General features: G+C 45.4%; 2 long non-coding RNA genes across 5 annotated transcripts in view; one reads left to right on the top strand and one right to left on the bottom strand.

Moving 5' to 3' along the window:
• The window catches only part of LOC123847409 (uncharacterized), a 36,592-nt gene extending 27,960 nt beyond the window's left edge, over window positions 1-8,632 (bottom strand). For both annotated transcript variants that reach the window (XR_010409692.1, XR_010409691.1), the window contains exons 1-2: window positions 8,224-8,632; window positions 4,855-8,122 (exon numbers count right to left, since the gene is read on the bottom strand). This is a non-coding gene — a long non-coding RNA (uncharacterized LOC123847409). The remainder of the gene's footprint in view (window positions 1-4,854; window positions 8,123-8,223) is intronic.
• LOC123847932 (uncharacterized) lies at window positions 7,696-12,935 on the top strand. 3 transcript variants are annotated; one of them, XR_008506483.2, is made up of 4 exons: window positions 7,754-7,831; window positions 8,673-9,458; window positions 9,587-11,766; window positions 11,929-12,935. It is a non-coding gene; the product is annotated as an uncharacterized LOC123847932 (long non-coding RNA). The 3 variants fall into 3 exon arrangements; XR_010409690.1 differs by lacking the exon at window positions 8,673-9,458 and having other exon boundaries at window positions 7,696-7,831; window positions 11,929-12,931; XR_008506482.2 differs by having other exon boundaries at window positions 8,673-11,766.
• Window positions 12,936-15,499: the final 2,564 nt, after the last annotated feature.

The following is a 15,499-nucleotide window of genomic DNA, read 5'->3' as shown; positions in this document are numbered from 1 at the left end:
ACAATAAAATTATTGAAATTAATAATTAACAGATGGGTTCAAAAGCAGATTAGATATAGCCAAATAGAAGATAACAAAGCATAGAGGAAAAACAATGAAAAATGAGGGGTGAGGGGGAGAGCATAAGAGGTTTATACCATATACATGGTAAATACATCCAGCATATATATCATTGGAGTCCCAGCTGGAGAGGAGAGAAATAATGAGATAGAAGCAATTTTCAAAGAAATACAGCCTGAGAATTTTCAAAAAATGATGAAAGACATCAAGCCACAGAATAAAGAACTTATACAAACATATACAAAATATGTAATAGCATTGTCTAAAAAATGTACATACTTTAATTTAAAAAATACTTTATTGCAAAAAATGCTAACCATCATCTGAGCTTTCAGGGGTCACAGATCACTGTAACAAATATAATGATAATGATAAAGTTTAAAAGATTGTGAGAATTACCAAAATGTGACATAAAACACAAAGTGAACAAATGCTGTTGGAAAAAAAATGTCACTAATAGGCTTGCTCATCACAGGGTTGCCACAAACCTTCAATCTGTAAAAAATGCAGTATCTGCAAGGTGCAATAAAGCAAAGAGTAATGAAATGAGGTATTCCTGTGCAGCAATACATCTTAAACATAAGGATACAGTAAGAAAAGCTATGTGGCAGGTTTAAAACATAGCCACAAATCCTTTGATTCTCCTCAGTAAAGGTGGGGGTTTAATTCCCCTCCCCAGTTTGGACAGGTTTATGACTCCTTCAGCCAATAGTGTATGGCAGAAGTAACACTCTGGTTTTCAAGGCTAGGTCATAAAGGCTCTGCAACTTATGCCTTGTTTGATGAAGCACTCACTCTTGGAGCTCTGAGCCTCTTTGTAAGAGTGTGACCACCCTGATCCTTACATGCTATAAGAAAGTCCAAGCTACATAGAAAGGACATGGGCAGGCACTCTAGCAGCTCAGTCTCGAGTTAGCCTGGTCCAAGTACAAGATGTGTGTGTGAAAAAAATGTCCAGATGATTCTAGCCCCCAACCATTTAAGTCTTTCCAATCACCATTCCAGACATTGTAAAACAGAGAGAAGGCATCTCTGCTAAGCTCTGTCCAAATTCCTGACCCATAAAACCTCTGAGTTGTTGGTTAATGCCACTGTTTTGGGGTGCTTTGTTATACAGCAACAGATAAGTGGAAAACCATTGAAACTAAAAGGATGGATGGAAAAAGATACACCAAGCAAAGATTATTCAAAAGCAAAATGGTGTATCTAGACAAGTATCAGACAAAGTAAACTTTAAGGCAAGCAGTTTTATTACATTACATTTCCTAATGATAAAGTGGTTGGTTCAACAGAAAGATATAGCAATATTAAATGTGTGCACACATAATAACACAGCTTCAAAATATATAAAGCAAAAACTGACAGAACTAAGGGAGAAAAATATAGATCTGCAAGTATAGTTGGAGATTTTAACATAGGTCTTTGAGCATATTTTGAAGGACTGACATTATTCAGAGTATATTCTCTGATAACAGTGAAATTGTGCAAGAAATCCAAAATAGATAACTAGAAAATCCCTAGATGTTTAGAAATTAGGAATATACTTTTCTAATTAACCTATAAGTCAATGTAAAAAAAAAAAAAAAAACCTACATTAAAATATCAAGCTTCTAGCCAACAACAACAAAATACCATTAATAAAGAGAAAAGGCAAATCACAGGATGGGAGTAGATATTTGTAATACATATGGAGATTAGAAAATACCCTTAACTGAGTGGCAATAAAAATAACATCAAAAATTATTGGAGGCAACTAAAATAGATATAATGAGAAACAACCCACTATACCCACCAGAATGCCTAAAAAAATTTTAACTAACAATACCAAGTGTTGTCAAGGATATGGAGGAACTAGAATTCTCACATACTGCTGGTGGATATGTGAACTGGTACAACCACTTTGGAAAATTCTTTGGAAGTATTTATTATAACATGTACATACCCTAAGACACAACAACTACACTCCTATTATACCCAACACAATGTCCACTAACAGTAGAATGAATGGGCTCTCTGCTCCTCCACATTTGGCAGACAGCCACTTCTGGTGCAATGCCAGCCACATTCCCCAAGACACAATGGTGAAGGTCCAAGTAAACAGATTTGGCCATATTAGGTGCCTGGTCACTAGGGCTTTTAATTCAGGCAAGGAGAATATTGTCACCATTAATGACCCCTTCATTGACCTCAACTACATGATTTACCTGTGTTGGTATGATTCCACCCATGGCAAATTCAGTAGCACAGTCAAGACTGAAAACAGGAAATTTGTCATCCATGGAAAGTCCATCTCCATCTTCCAGGAGCAAGACCCCACCAACACCAAATGGGGTGATGCTGGTGCTGAGTATGTTGTGGAGTCCACTGGCGTCTTCACCACCATGGAGAAGACTGGGGCTCACTTGAAAGTGGGATCAAGAGGTCATCATCTCTGCCCTTCTGCTCATGCCCTCATGTTTGCGATGGGCATGAACCATGAGAAGTATGACAACTCCCTCAAGATTGTCAGCAATGCCTCCTACACCACCAACTGCTTGGCCCTCTGGCCAAGGTCATCCATGACAACTTTGGCATCATGGAGGGACTCATGACCACAGTCCATGCCATCACTGCCACCCAGAAGAAGTAGTCCCTCTGGGAAGCTGTGGCATGATAGCCAAGGGGCTGCCCAGAACATCATCCCTGCTTCTACTGGTACCACCAAGGCTGTAGACAAGTTCACCCCAAGCTGAATGGGAAGCTCACTGGCATGACCTTCTGTGTCCCTGCCCCCAAAGTGTCAGTTATGGATCTGACCTGCTCCCTGGAGAGAGTTGCCAAATATGATGACATCAAGAAGGTAGGGAAGCAGGCATCCTGGGCCACACTGAGGACCAGGTTGTCTCCTGCAACTGTAACAATGACACCCACTCTTCCACCTTCGATGCTGGGGCTGGCATTGCTCTCAGTGACCACTTTGTCAAGCTCATTTCCTGGTATGACAATGAATTTGGCTACAGCAACTCAGTGGCAGACCTTATGGTCTACGTGGCCTCCAAGGAGTAAGAGCCCCCTGGACCACCAGCCCCAGCGAGAGCAAGAGGAAGAGAGACACCCTCAGCTGCTGGGGAGTCCTTGCCCCAACTCATCCCCCAACACACTTAGAATCTCCCGACCTCTACACAGTTTCCATCCCAGACCCCCTGAAGTAGGGGAAGGGTTTGGGGAGCCCTATCTTGTCATGTACCATCAATAAAGTATACTGTACCCAGCCAAAACACACACACACACAGTAGAACGAGTGAGTAAATTGTATGATTTATTCATACAATGGAATACCACTCAACCATGGAAAAGAAATGAACTACTAACACATATAACAACATGGATGAATCTTGCAAAGATAATGCTAACTGAAAGAAGGCAGACATGAGAATACATACTTAATAATCCAAAAACTTGTCTATGGTGATGTAAGTCAAAACAGTGGTTACTTTGCAGTGAGACTGGGGAAAAAATTGACTGGGAAGGGATATGAGGGAAGCTTCTAGAATACTAATCATATGCCATATCTTGATCTAGATACGATTATATAAGCGTATACTTTGTAAAAATCAGTCAAGCTACTCACTTAAGATTTGTGCATTTTACTCTTATTTATGTTAGACTTTAATTTTTTTTAGTTTTTTAAAAAGCAAAGGGATAATAGACACAAAATTCAGGAGAGTGGCCACTTCTGAAGGAGAGGCCATGGAATGGGATAGGAAAGAAGTATACAGTCACTTTAACTTTACATTCGTGATGCATACAAATACTCTTTTGTATATATCAAATATTACATTAAATGTAATAAAAATTCTTTTAGTAAAAACAAATTATTCAAATAGTTTAAACCCATGTGCTAAACTCAGGAAGAATTTTTTTTTTAAAGATTTTTTATTTATTTATTTGAGAGAGAGAATGAGAGAGAGAGCATGAGAGGGGGGAGGGTCAGAGGGAGAAGCAGACTCCCCGCTGAGCAGGGAGCCCGATGCGGGACTTGATCCCGGGACTCCAGGATCATGACCTGAGCCGAAGGCAGTCGCTTAACCAACTGAGCCACCCAGGCACCCTCAGGAAGAATTTTTAAGGTAAAATTAATATAAATGACTTTCAGTGATATTCAAATACAGGAAGACAATGCATTAATGTAGTGAGTGTCTTCCTAGCATGGTGCTGGTTGTACCTTCAAGAGCTCCCTCTGCATGAGCTAGAGCAGTAAGAATGGCAGGCATTCTTGAGCATGTACTGTCTATTGGGCACTGTTGTGAATGCTTTACATGCATCTAATTGTCACACAACCCTATGAAGCCATACTGTTATCACCCCAATTTAACAGATGGGGAAACACACACAGGGAGTTCAAGTGATTTGCCCACGGCCTCACAGCAAGCCAGAGAGCCAGCATTTGAAGGCTGGTTTGAATTGCCGTCTGGTTTCAGAGCCTATTCGTTTCACCTCTGCACTGCTCTGCCTCTTGGAAGAAGCATGTCCCCGATTTCTGAAAGTTCTCAACCGTACCCGACTCCTGACAAGGCCTGAAATCGAGTTCCAGAGTTTTATAACACCTGCCTCAGAGAGAGGGGTGTTGTGATGTGCCCGTAATGACAACAACAATGCATTACAGTGTCATTACCGCCAATAACAATAACAATAAACATTAAGCCCACACGGTATTACATTACAGAATAGATTTAGAAGTTGCCATGATTGAACAGTTACCGTGTTTCTTAATTTCAGACCTTCGCTAAGAAAGAAGTAACCCGGATAAATTACCTTTTCTCTCTGAACTCTCTCCTGTCCTTTCCCGGCTTATGGCCCCCACCACTTTAAACGATGCATCCGATTTATTCATGATGTGTGTCTTCCCTCTCCTCCAGGAGGATAGGATTCGTTTTTGATTCTTCCTTGCCTCCTTGTGGTACACATTACTTAGACGTAGTAGGTGCTTAGCAAATATCCCTGTCGGGAGTGTATGCATGACAAATAAATAAAAATTAGGTCAAACACCCCAGTACTTTGTAAAAGCTTCCACATATCTCTTGACCTTGCCCATCATATTCACTGCTATATTCCCAGGGCTTCGAGAAGAACCTCTAAGTTGTAAATACTAAATACCTGTAAATGTTGGTTGAATGAATGAAAATATGAAGGATAGATAATTCGCCCACATTGTAAAGTAGCTGTAAACCATTCCTCATCTCTGTGAAAGGTCTCACTGACACGCTGGATGGGTGGTCGACACGTCTATCAACTCAGAGGAATAAGGAATATGCTGCTGCACTCTGCTGCGTCTTGATGATGGAATGAATGAGTTTACAATGGAGCAATGGGTACCCGGCTTGAGAGAAAACTGCACACACTGGCCCAACCACGTGGCAGTGGTGGTGGTGCCCTGTCCACAGGAATTGCAGCAAGCAGTTCTTATCACGCAGTCCTGGAGAGGATGAGGATGAATGTACACGTCTTGAACGTCTTTGAGAATTTTTTGTTTTCCAGCTTGGTTGAGATATAATTAACATACTACATTGTTTCAGTTTAAGGTGACGGACTTACCTATTACAAAATGCAATGTATACCACCGTACTGTGAGCTAACAGCTCCATCTTGTCACTTCATTACCATTTCTTTTGTGGTGAGAACATTTAAGACCCACTCTCTTGGCAAACTTCAAATACACGATACAGTATTTTAACTAATTGTATTAACAATAGTTAACTAACAGCATTTTAATATGCTATAAATTAGATCCTTAGAACTTATTCATCTTATATCCAGAAGTTTATACTCTTTGACCAGTATCTCCCCAATTCCCCGACTCTGCCAGCCCCTGTAACCACCATTCTAGTCTCTGTTTTTATGAATTCAGCTTTTTTTAGATTCCAGACATACATGAGAGCATACTTCATTTGTCTTCTCTGTCATTTTTTTTACTTAGCATAATGCTCTCAAGGTCCATCCATGTTGTTCCAAATGGCAAGCTTTCCTTCTTTCTCATGGCTAAATCATATTCCATTGTACATATATATATACACCACGTTTTTACCCATTCATCCACTGATGGTCACTTAAGTTGTTTCCACATCTTGGCTACTGTGAATAATGCTGCAATAAACAGGAGAGTGAAGACATTTCTTGGAGATCCTGTTTTTATTTCTGTTGGATACATACCCAAAAGTGGCACTGCTGGATCATCTGGCAGTTCTATTTTTAATTTTTGAGGCACCTCCATAGTGTTTTCCACACTTGCTGCACCAATTTACATTTCCACCAACAGTGCCCAAGGCTTCCCTTTTCTCTACATCCCCCCCCACCACCACCACCACCAATGCTTGTTATGTCTTGTCTTTTTGATGATGGCCATTCTAACAAGAGTGTGGTCATATCTCTCATTGTGGTTTTGATTTGCATTTCCCTGATGATTAGTGATGTTGAGCATCTTTTCATGTACCCGTTGGCCATTTGTTCGTCTTCTTTGGCAAAATACCTATTCAGTTCCTCTGCCAATTTTTTAATTGGATAGTTTGGGTTTTTTTATTGTTGTTGTTGGTTTGGTTTGGTTTGTTGTGTGGGTTTGTTTGATTTTGGGGTTTTTTTGTGTGTGTGATAGAGCTGTCTGAACTCTTTTGGATATTAACCTCTTATCAGATATACGATTTGCAAATATTTTCTCCCATTCAGTAGGGTGCCCTTTCATTTCACTGGTGGTTTCCCTTTGCTGTGCAGAAGCTTTCTAGTTCGATGTAGTCCCATTTGCTTATTTTAGTTTTTATTGCCTTTGCTTTTGGTGTCAAATCCAAATAAAATCTAGGTCATGGAGCTTACTCCCTATGTTTTCTTCTAGGAGTTTTAAGGTTTCATGTCTTACATTCAAGTCTTTAATCCATCTAGTTGATTTTTTCGTATGGTGTCTGCTGAGGTCCTGTTTCATTCTTCAGAATTTTGTCTAGTGAGAAGTCATCTAGACTGGGCGTCAAGGTCCATGATAGGGTCAGAGGAAGAAGTTCTCTTCTTCAGTCTTTCCTGCTCCACTTCCATCTCTTGATTTCTTTGGTGTATTATTCTATCAACTGGGAAAGCCTGTGATGGCCCTTTTAAATATGAAACATCACCACTCAGAGTGAGCTCTGCCTTGGGGCGGCTCTGGAACAGCCATTTGAGGAAAGACTGTTCTTTCCTTCCTTAAAAAGCAGGCCTTGTTCTCCTGGGCTGGAAGCTCCACCTTCTTCCTGACTCCTCCCCTGCCCTTCACCTCCTACCCAGCTCCTCCTTCCAGCCCAAAATACAGCTGTGTCGTCTCCTCTTCTCCCTACCCCGCCTTTCTTTCTGGCCTGCAGTGAGGGGAAAGCCAGAGTTTGATCTCAGAGCAGAAAGAATCCACAAAACAACCCACAGAGCCTAGAAGAAAAGCGCTGGAACAAAGTGTTTCTTAGCGACTCGCTCAGGACAGTGATCAGAACCTGACACCCTGGTCCAGTTTGTTCGTTCATATCCTTTTGTTGCAGAAGACCAGGTTCTGACCAACCTGTATTTTGAGGTCTGACCCAGGGCATCGCTTAGCAATGCCCTGAGCTTCTGCGCCCTCCCTACCACCATTCCCTTGGCTAAGTGACATTCGGGGGCTGCCAGGGGGCATGCGAGGAGAGCTGGGGAAACAGCTCACTCTCTGGGACTCGGAACCCAGTGTCCGAGAAATGCCATCCAGAACACCTCCTGGTGTTCTCGAGGCGTCTATTTGTTCGTAACATTCTGGGTGAGTTTTTAGGGCACCTGTCTCAACCAACTTCGGGCCTCTTCTTCCAGTGCCTTCCATCTTGGTCTGTCGTCTCAGGCTCTCGCTCCCTCCCCAGCCCTGGGCACCGTGGCTCCGTCGGTCACTCGGGAGGTCTACCTCTGTGCGCCACAGACCTCGCGCTCCGGCCGCCCAGCCTCGCGCGCGCTCCCGGGGCCGCGGGAGAGGCCTGAGCGCGCGCCCGGCCGCGCCGGCGCTTTCATCCCGATCCAGGTGGCGGCGATCCAGTACAGGATTTACGGGGCCCTGACCCTGAGCCGTCAAGAAGGAACAGCCAGATTAATGGGGTGGGCGGGCTGGGGTAATAATCGTTTGTTTGATGTGACACGCCTGATAGGCGTTGATTTACTTACAGACTGATGGGCTTTTAATTGAGCACCTCCATCCCAGTCACTTCAAAGGCAGGGGAAGTTGACAAGGGGCCCCTTTCACCGAGGGTTCCCGGTGACTGACAGCCCCCCTCCGCCGACGCTCGGCTCGGCCCAAGATTGGGCCCGGCGGCCCCGGCCCGGCCCTCTGGCGAAGTAACACGTTTTCGGTGTAACTCAGAAATGGCCTTCTGTCTGCTGCCGGCGGGGGCAGGCCCCGCTCGGCAGGCCGCGCGGCTCGCGGGCGGGCGAGGGCCGGGGGCGGCGGGTGGCCGCCCCGCTCTCCCCGCCCGTCGCCGGCCCGGCCGGCCCCCGCCTCCTCCCGGCCCGCCCCGCTCCCTCCCTCTTCCCACACCCGCGCTCCGCTCGACCCTCCCGCCCCCTCCCACCCCTCCTCTCTCGCCTCCCACTTCCTCCTTCCTTCTCCGTCTCAGGAAAGGCCCGAAAAGTGGAGTCGGCGCCTGCGGTCCCTGGAGGGGCCCGTGAACACCGGTCCCCTCCTGTCCCCCGGACAGCCACGCTGCCCCTGTCGGGCCTTCAGCTCGGGGCACCCTCGGCCTGGGAGGCCAGGCCTCCAGGGAAGGGGCAGGGGCCACAGACCTCCGTGACGAAGGTCCAGCAGGACTTCCAGCCCATTCTCCTTTGGTCCAGAAGAGGCTTTCATAATTTCGGCTTTATTCTGCTTGAAATACTAGGAAACGTCCTTTATCAGGGAAGTTCTGTCAGAATGGATTTGTTTTGGTTTTGTTCGTTTGCTTTGTGTTGTTAAGTCCTGATTTCCTGGCTGCTGAACTTTACTTGGGCGGGGAAGAAGACATGCCCATAGCCCTCCCGCGATGTCTGCTCACCTGCAGCTGCTGGGCTGGGGTCCAGGGAGAGGGCGCCGGGAGTAGTGGGGGCTAGGACCCCACCCCCACCCAGGGGGCCGAGTCCCTGAACTCTAAGGGTGGGGCCTCCAAGCTTCCTCACTGGGGTGGGGGGGGTGATTGAGACCCCCTTGGAGGAGGAGCTTCAAGTTCTAAGTCAAGCCACTCTAGTGACTGCCCAAGACTGGGCAAGGCCCCTCCCCTGTGTATTTCTCTTTTTCCCCTGGAATGACATGTCCCTTTAACTGTGTGAGGTAATAAGTGTGTTGTCCTTATGCCCATGTAGACAGATGATGAAACTGAGACTCAAAGGATAATGTGCCCCCAAGAGGCAAAATCACGTCCCAGATTCAGGTATCCTCCCTCCAAGTCAGCTCCTTCGTTCACGGCACCTCGCTGTATCCCAGAGACTCTTGTCCCATTCCTTTTGAAGCTGCTTTTGTGGTTAATTCTTGTTTCCCTCCCTTGTTTTCTCTTTTCAGGCCCTCCCCTGGCCCTTTACCCTCCTGGTCTGGGTATCCAAGGACAGAGCCTCCAGCCTAGCTTTGGGAGGCCAAACATCTCCCTTAGTCTCTGCCCCAGAAGCCACTTCCAAGCCTTCCTGAGAGCATGATGCTCCCTTAAGATCTGCTGCCCCCAGCTCTCCTCCAGTGTCCATATATGAAATGGCCATAGGAGAGGCCCCTGTGCATTGTGTTCTCCACTATTCAAACCCATTCACTGAAGTTGTCCACTGCCTATCATCTCGAAGCCAAGAAAGCACGTGTTTCTCCTGACCTGCCGGAGGGGTAGTTGGTACTGCGAGCTGAGCCCTAGGACAGAGGCTTCAGAGGAACTAATCAGCTCTCCCTTCTCTGCCTCTGTGCCTGGGAACGGATTTCCACCGATGCACTCTGATGAATACCGCAAGATGTGGTCTGTTTACAGTCGGTGTCCTCACTGGAGTCCAGTCCTCTAGGACAAGTACGCATCTTTTCATCTTATATCCCCAGTGCCCAACACTGAAATTTCTTTGAAACGTGTGTTGCTGAAATGGTTGTCGAAAAGCAATATAGAGTCGGGGTGACATCAGATAGCCTGGGATCACATTCCCAGCTCCACTGCTTGTCAGCCACACAGCCTTCAGAGAAGTCATTTAAATTTTCTATGCCTCCATTTGCTCATCTGTAAAATGGGACAAAAAGAGCACCTACCTTGTAAAGTTATTGTGAGGGCTGAACGGGTTAATAACATATCTCATCTAATCCACAATGCACTGGGATTTTAGATCCAGCAAGGAAAGAAGAAAAGGCTGTGACATGATGCTTTATATCAATGTCAGAGATGTTTAAAAATGTTTTAAATGTCTACATGAAACCCTTAGAGGGGCGCCTGGGTGGCTCAGTCACGTAAGCGTCTGCCTTCGGCTCAGGTCATGATCCCCGGGTCCTGGCATCAAGCCCCGCATCGGGCTCCCTGCTCAGTGGGGAGTCTGCTTCTCCCTCTTCCTCTCCTCCTTGCTTATGTTCTCTCTCTCTCTCAAATAAAGAAAATTAAATTAAAATAAAAACACTTAGAAGAGTAGCTACTGCCATTGTTGAAATGCATTCTCCCAAAAGCCCCATGATGAGTGAGTTAATCCTCACTTTACAGATGAGGAAACAGAGATTCAGAGAACTGAAAGAGCTTGACCAAGCTCACAGGGCCAGTGAACCCTCGGCAGGCATTTAAAACCTGCCTTTGAGGTGCAGTAATCCACGGTTATTACAATAGCTGGCAGTCGCCCACCACGCTACCAGGGAGTTGGGAGCTGGGTTTTGTTCTCAATTGCATTAGCTTTCCTTAATCTAAATTTCTTACCCCTCTGGTATAGTAACTCTGCTTCTTCCTCCCCCTCCTCCTTCGTACTTGGCTCTGATCTTGTTACTTTTCTGTTAAGGGCTTCAGGTTCTACTGTATCTGCGATTTAAATTGTAAGCGACCTCCTATCTTTTATGGAGGTAGGAGGGGTATAAATAAATATAAAGGTCAAAATTAGCTTTTGAAGATGACATGTAGCAAGAAACAGTGAGAGAGAATATGGCCACCATCGCACGTGGGTATGTATATGTGGACACCTGGGGGACTGCCCAAAATGCTCCCTCCAATGATTCCCCAGAGAGACTCTGATGCTCGGTGTCCTGATGCAGTGCAGAGCTCAGCGGGCCCCTTGATGTGGCGGATCTGTCACACCAGACTCTGTTTTTTCCCATAACCCAATGAGACACTACCGAGTGGAAAGGCAGAGGAGCTTGGGAAGCTACGGGGGCTGGAGGCAGTGAACTTTTCTAGTACCTTCTCTGGCTCTCCTTGGTACCCCCCCCCCAAAAAAAGAAGCATCTACTTGAAAGAGTATAACTTTCTAGCTCACTACTGCAATGAGTCTGAGGCAAAGGAGAGCATCCAATGAGCTCCTAACCAAAGCAATGTAAAAGGTGTATCGCTGCTTTCAATATCAGAAAGGGAACCACCAAGATATATTTTGTTTGGAGTTTTGCAGTCTCCCCACAGCCCTCGTGGCAGCCCAGGATCCACAGCTGTCAAGGTCACAGAAAGATGCCACTTGCCACTTCTGCCCTCCATTTCCCTACACGAGGAACCCCAGGATTCTACCTCTTCTGCCCAGCTCATAATACGTTAAAAGGTAATGGTTAGAATAGGGCATAGCATCGTACTGGGGTTTTGCTTCCCAAGTAGGGAGGCCATGGGCCAGCTAGAGGGTCATATTTGTGAATTTGCTTGGGTTTTTCAGGATGGGATCTGGGTGGAGAGGGCTTTTCCAAAACTTCTCTCAACTCTCCCACAGGCTCTGAGACCTGTTGGAGCAGAGCAGAGCCGAAAGCTGGGTGAGCAAAGGAGTTTGAGAAGGACGATTGCATGGGGAGCTTCGCTGGCGGCGGCAGGGAGAACATGCCATCCCTCAGTACCCCTGAATGGAGCCTACTATTCTTCCTCCAAGACTGAATAAAACGTATTCTGTGCTCAGATCCACGAGACAAAGAAGGAACATATCAACAAAGGCGGGGAAAGACGAAAATGGTTGTTCAGCGATTCATTCACGCAAGCGTAGTTCATCTCCAAGGCGTCCAAGGAAGCAACTGCGCACCAAATCCCTTCCAACGCTGTCTGTATCTGAGCCTCCTGTGAAATAATCCTCTTAATGGAATATTTAAGAAATCGGATATAAATCACCAACCTTTCATCTCACCTGAAGATCCACACTCCATAGGGCGGATGGTGTATACGTCTATCTGCATATGGATGGTTGCAGGTGCCTTTGTGAGTGGATGTTGCTATGTTTTTAGGCTCCTTATGCTTTTCAATATCTAAATCTATTTTTTTTTCTGAAATAGGGGTGTAAAATTATAAATCTTAGAGATCAGAGCCCAGAAAACAGCTGCACCTAGAGACAATTAAAACACACATCCCTAGGAAAAACCTTTTTTGTCATTTGCAACCAACAAAAATGCCTATTATTATGATGTGCTCATAAATAACTTGAGTTTGGCGTATGCTTTTGTACCAAACAGAAGATGAATAAATTAAATTTGATTTACAACCTTTTTTCATTTTTATTAGCACTGCTCTGAAGAGTTTATGTAAGGGACTTGCCAGAGCAGTTATGCCAAATGTTTTAAGGCGTTGATATTGATATTATATAAATTAAGGTGTTTTAATTTGCATTCTTTAATTAACTAAATACTGGCAGAAAAATAAAACACAAGGGCAGCCCTGACTTATTGCCTCTATTAAACTGCTGACATCTCTGAAAAGATGCTTTAAGTAATCCAATTCATGCAGAGCGGGGGAGGAAGGGGTATTAACACTCTGATTTAGCAAAATACATTGGGGTTTAAGAAACCAATATCCTGTTTTGCTTGCACAGTGGTTGAGGTGGTGCGTGTGTTCTAAGAAGGTCTGCATCCGTGTCCCCAAGGAAGAAGGGGTCAATGTTTTAACTCTGCATCCTGCCCAGGTCTGAGCTGAAGGGTCAAGGGGGAGCCCAGCCCTGCCACTGGGTATAAGCAAGCTCCTGGGTGCAGGGCCCTGCAGACCTGGGCTGTATCACTGCCGGTCTAAAAAGAGACAAGCTGGTTGAATTAATCCAGTGGATCCCATGTCAACATGATCATGTCCAAAAACCAAGGAAAGAAAGAGTCAAAGATCCTTCAGCACAGTAAGCTGCCTCTGATCCATGCTTCCCATCACACGCAGGCCCCAAACAAAAACAAAAACAAACAAACAAAAAGTCTTTCTAAAAAGATGGGCCAGGAGTATTTCAATTCCTTTCCATGCTCTGGGTCCTGTCGCCAGCTCCAGAGACTTTCTTAAAATTCACTCTTAGGGTGAGGACAGTAGCTTCTTTCTCGTCCAAGTTAGAATGAACTTTTCCCTAATTTCCCTTCTTTGCTCTTAATTTTTGCTCTCTGTTTCTCCTCTCCTGTAGGGTCAGAGTCAACTGTGGTAAGGTCTCAGCTTCTGTGATTCTCCCTCCAGACTTGTAGGGAGGAACAGCTATAAGAAGGAGATCAGTTTCCCGTGTTGGCCGTAGGAGAGAGATTTCTCCTAAAACACAGGGGAGAACATTTTCTTTCTCTTCCCTAAACCCACAGGAAAAGAGCCATCTGTACAACAGCCCATACTGTTCTCTCGCCATTCTGAGGGTGTCCAACTTGCATTCTCTGCCTGGACTGCAAAGCATCATGTCCAGGGCGGGGATCTTGGGGCCTCACAGACACCCACTGAGTTGACTAGAGACACCACACAGGGAGAGGTGGGGCTGGGGAGCAGAGCTCAGCTCTCTCCTGGCCCCCACACTGCCTGTCCACTGGCATACAGCACCGTGTCTTCTGAAAGCCCAGTAAGAAGCAGGTCAAGGGCAAGCCCGAGCAAGCCAGAGCAAGCCAGAGCAAGCCCAATTGTCCAGGCCTCCGAGTCCTGTCATTATGCAATGTCCCTACCCCAGTTTTCTTCCTCGAGGCTTTTCTTGAATTGCTGCAGAAATAAAGGATGAATTCCAACTTTTTCTTTTTTTTTTAGATTTTATTTATTTGACAGGGAGAGACACAGCGAGAGAGGGAACACAAGCAGGGGGAGTGGGAGAGGGAGAAGCAGGCTTCCTGCTGAGCAGGGAGCCCGATGCAGGGCTCGATCCCAGGACCCTGGGATCATGACCTGAGCTGGAGGCAGACGCTTAACGACTGAGCCACCCAGGCGCCCAAATTCCAACTTTTAATAAGGAAAATACCATTCTCCTTTGCCAGCATCCAGTCCCCCCGCCCCACCCCCTCCAAAAAAAAAAAATCGCACTTTCTTGTCGTTTTCCATCTTGCAGCTCTGTCAGTTGTTTTAAAACAACTGTTTTAAAACATGTCTCCTGTCACAAATAAGATTGTCATCATGCATTTTGACTGCAGTGGTGAAAAATTCACCCAGCTTAGAGAGAGGGGAGGGACCTCTGAGAGCCCCTTCAGGCCTGCCGCAGGACAGGAATGAATGAAAGGAAAAGGACACAGTCTACTCATGGTTTTGAACTACTGTACTTTTTCTGGCTGTGGCCATTTGGGCTGTTTGTTTGGTTTTTGTTTTGTTCAATCATTTGTTCATTGATTTCTTTATTTAAGGAAATTAATGAGAAAAATGAAGACAGCCTGGCAGAAACTGGTTGTGTTGAACTTATCAATGACAGGCCCCTGGAGACATGTGAGAGCTGCCTCAGGATACCTGAGGAAAGTTCTTCAAGATGTTAGAATTTTACTTTAGACCTCCTGGAATGTAAATGTATCCCGATTCCAAGAGCTTATCAACACTCTGCCTGGTCCCCACGGTTCTCCCATCGCCACAGGGTCAAGGTTACTAAGGAAAAGTGAGCTTTGACTCAGAGGCCCAGGCCTAGGACCACAAGTGAGGGGACCAGAGTAGTGCTCCTGCTGGGATTCTTGGCAACGAAACGCTGCAACCCTTGTTGAGAAATCATACGTGCATGCCCTTTCGTACCTTTGAATTTTGCAGGTAATACCTCCTCAAAGATAAAAAATAAATATAAAATGAAAATGAAAACTACCTTGGTGAGCACACGACTAACAGTAATTGTTGATTTCATGATTTGATGTCTTGCAATCCTTCACAGTCCTCCTTCTGGAAATTCATGGTTGGGTCTGGAGATAAACCTTGACTGATGCAACCAAAACCATTTTATGCATTGTCTTTGACACAAACCTTTGCCTTTCAGTGAGCATAAACAAGAAAGGTCTAGATGATACACAGTTCTTATTGGGGCTCACTAATTGGAAAGTTGGCTGTATTAAAAGGTGTATTTGCCAATATCTTGGATTCTTTCAGGCCAGACTTGAATATTCGTCTCCTCCTTTTTCTCC

This window comes from Mirounga angustirostris, unplaced genomic scaffold (genome assembly GCF_029215605.1).
Source record: "Mirounga angustirostris isolate CCGP_5_RB_7025 unplaced genomic scaffold, mMirAng1.0.hap1 SCAF_2, whole genome shotgun sequence".
NCBI classification, from domain to species: domain Eukaryota; kingdom Metazoa; phylum Chordata; class Mammalia; order Carnivora; family Phocidae; genus Mirounga; species Mirounga angustirostris.
This window is presented reverse-complemented; position numbering and strand designations above follow the sequence as displayed.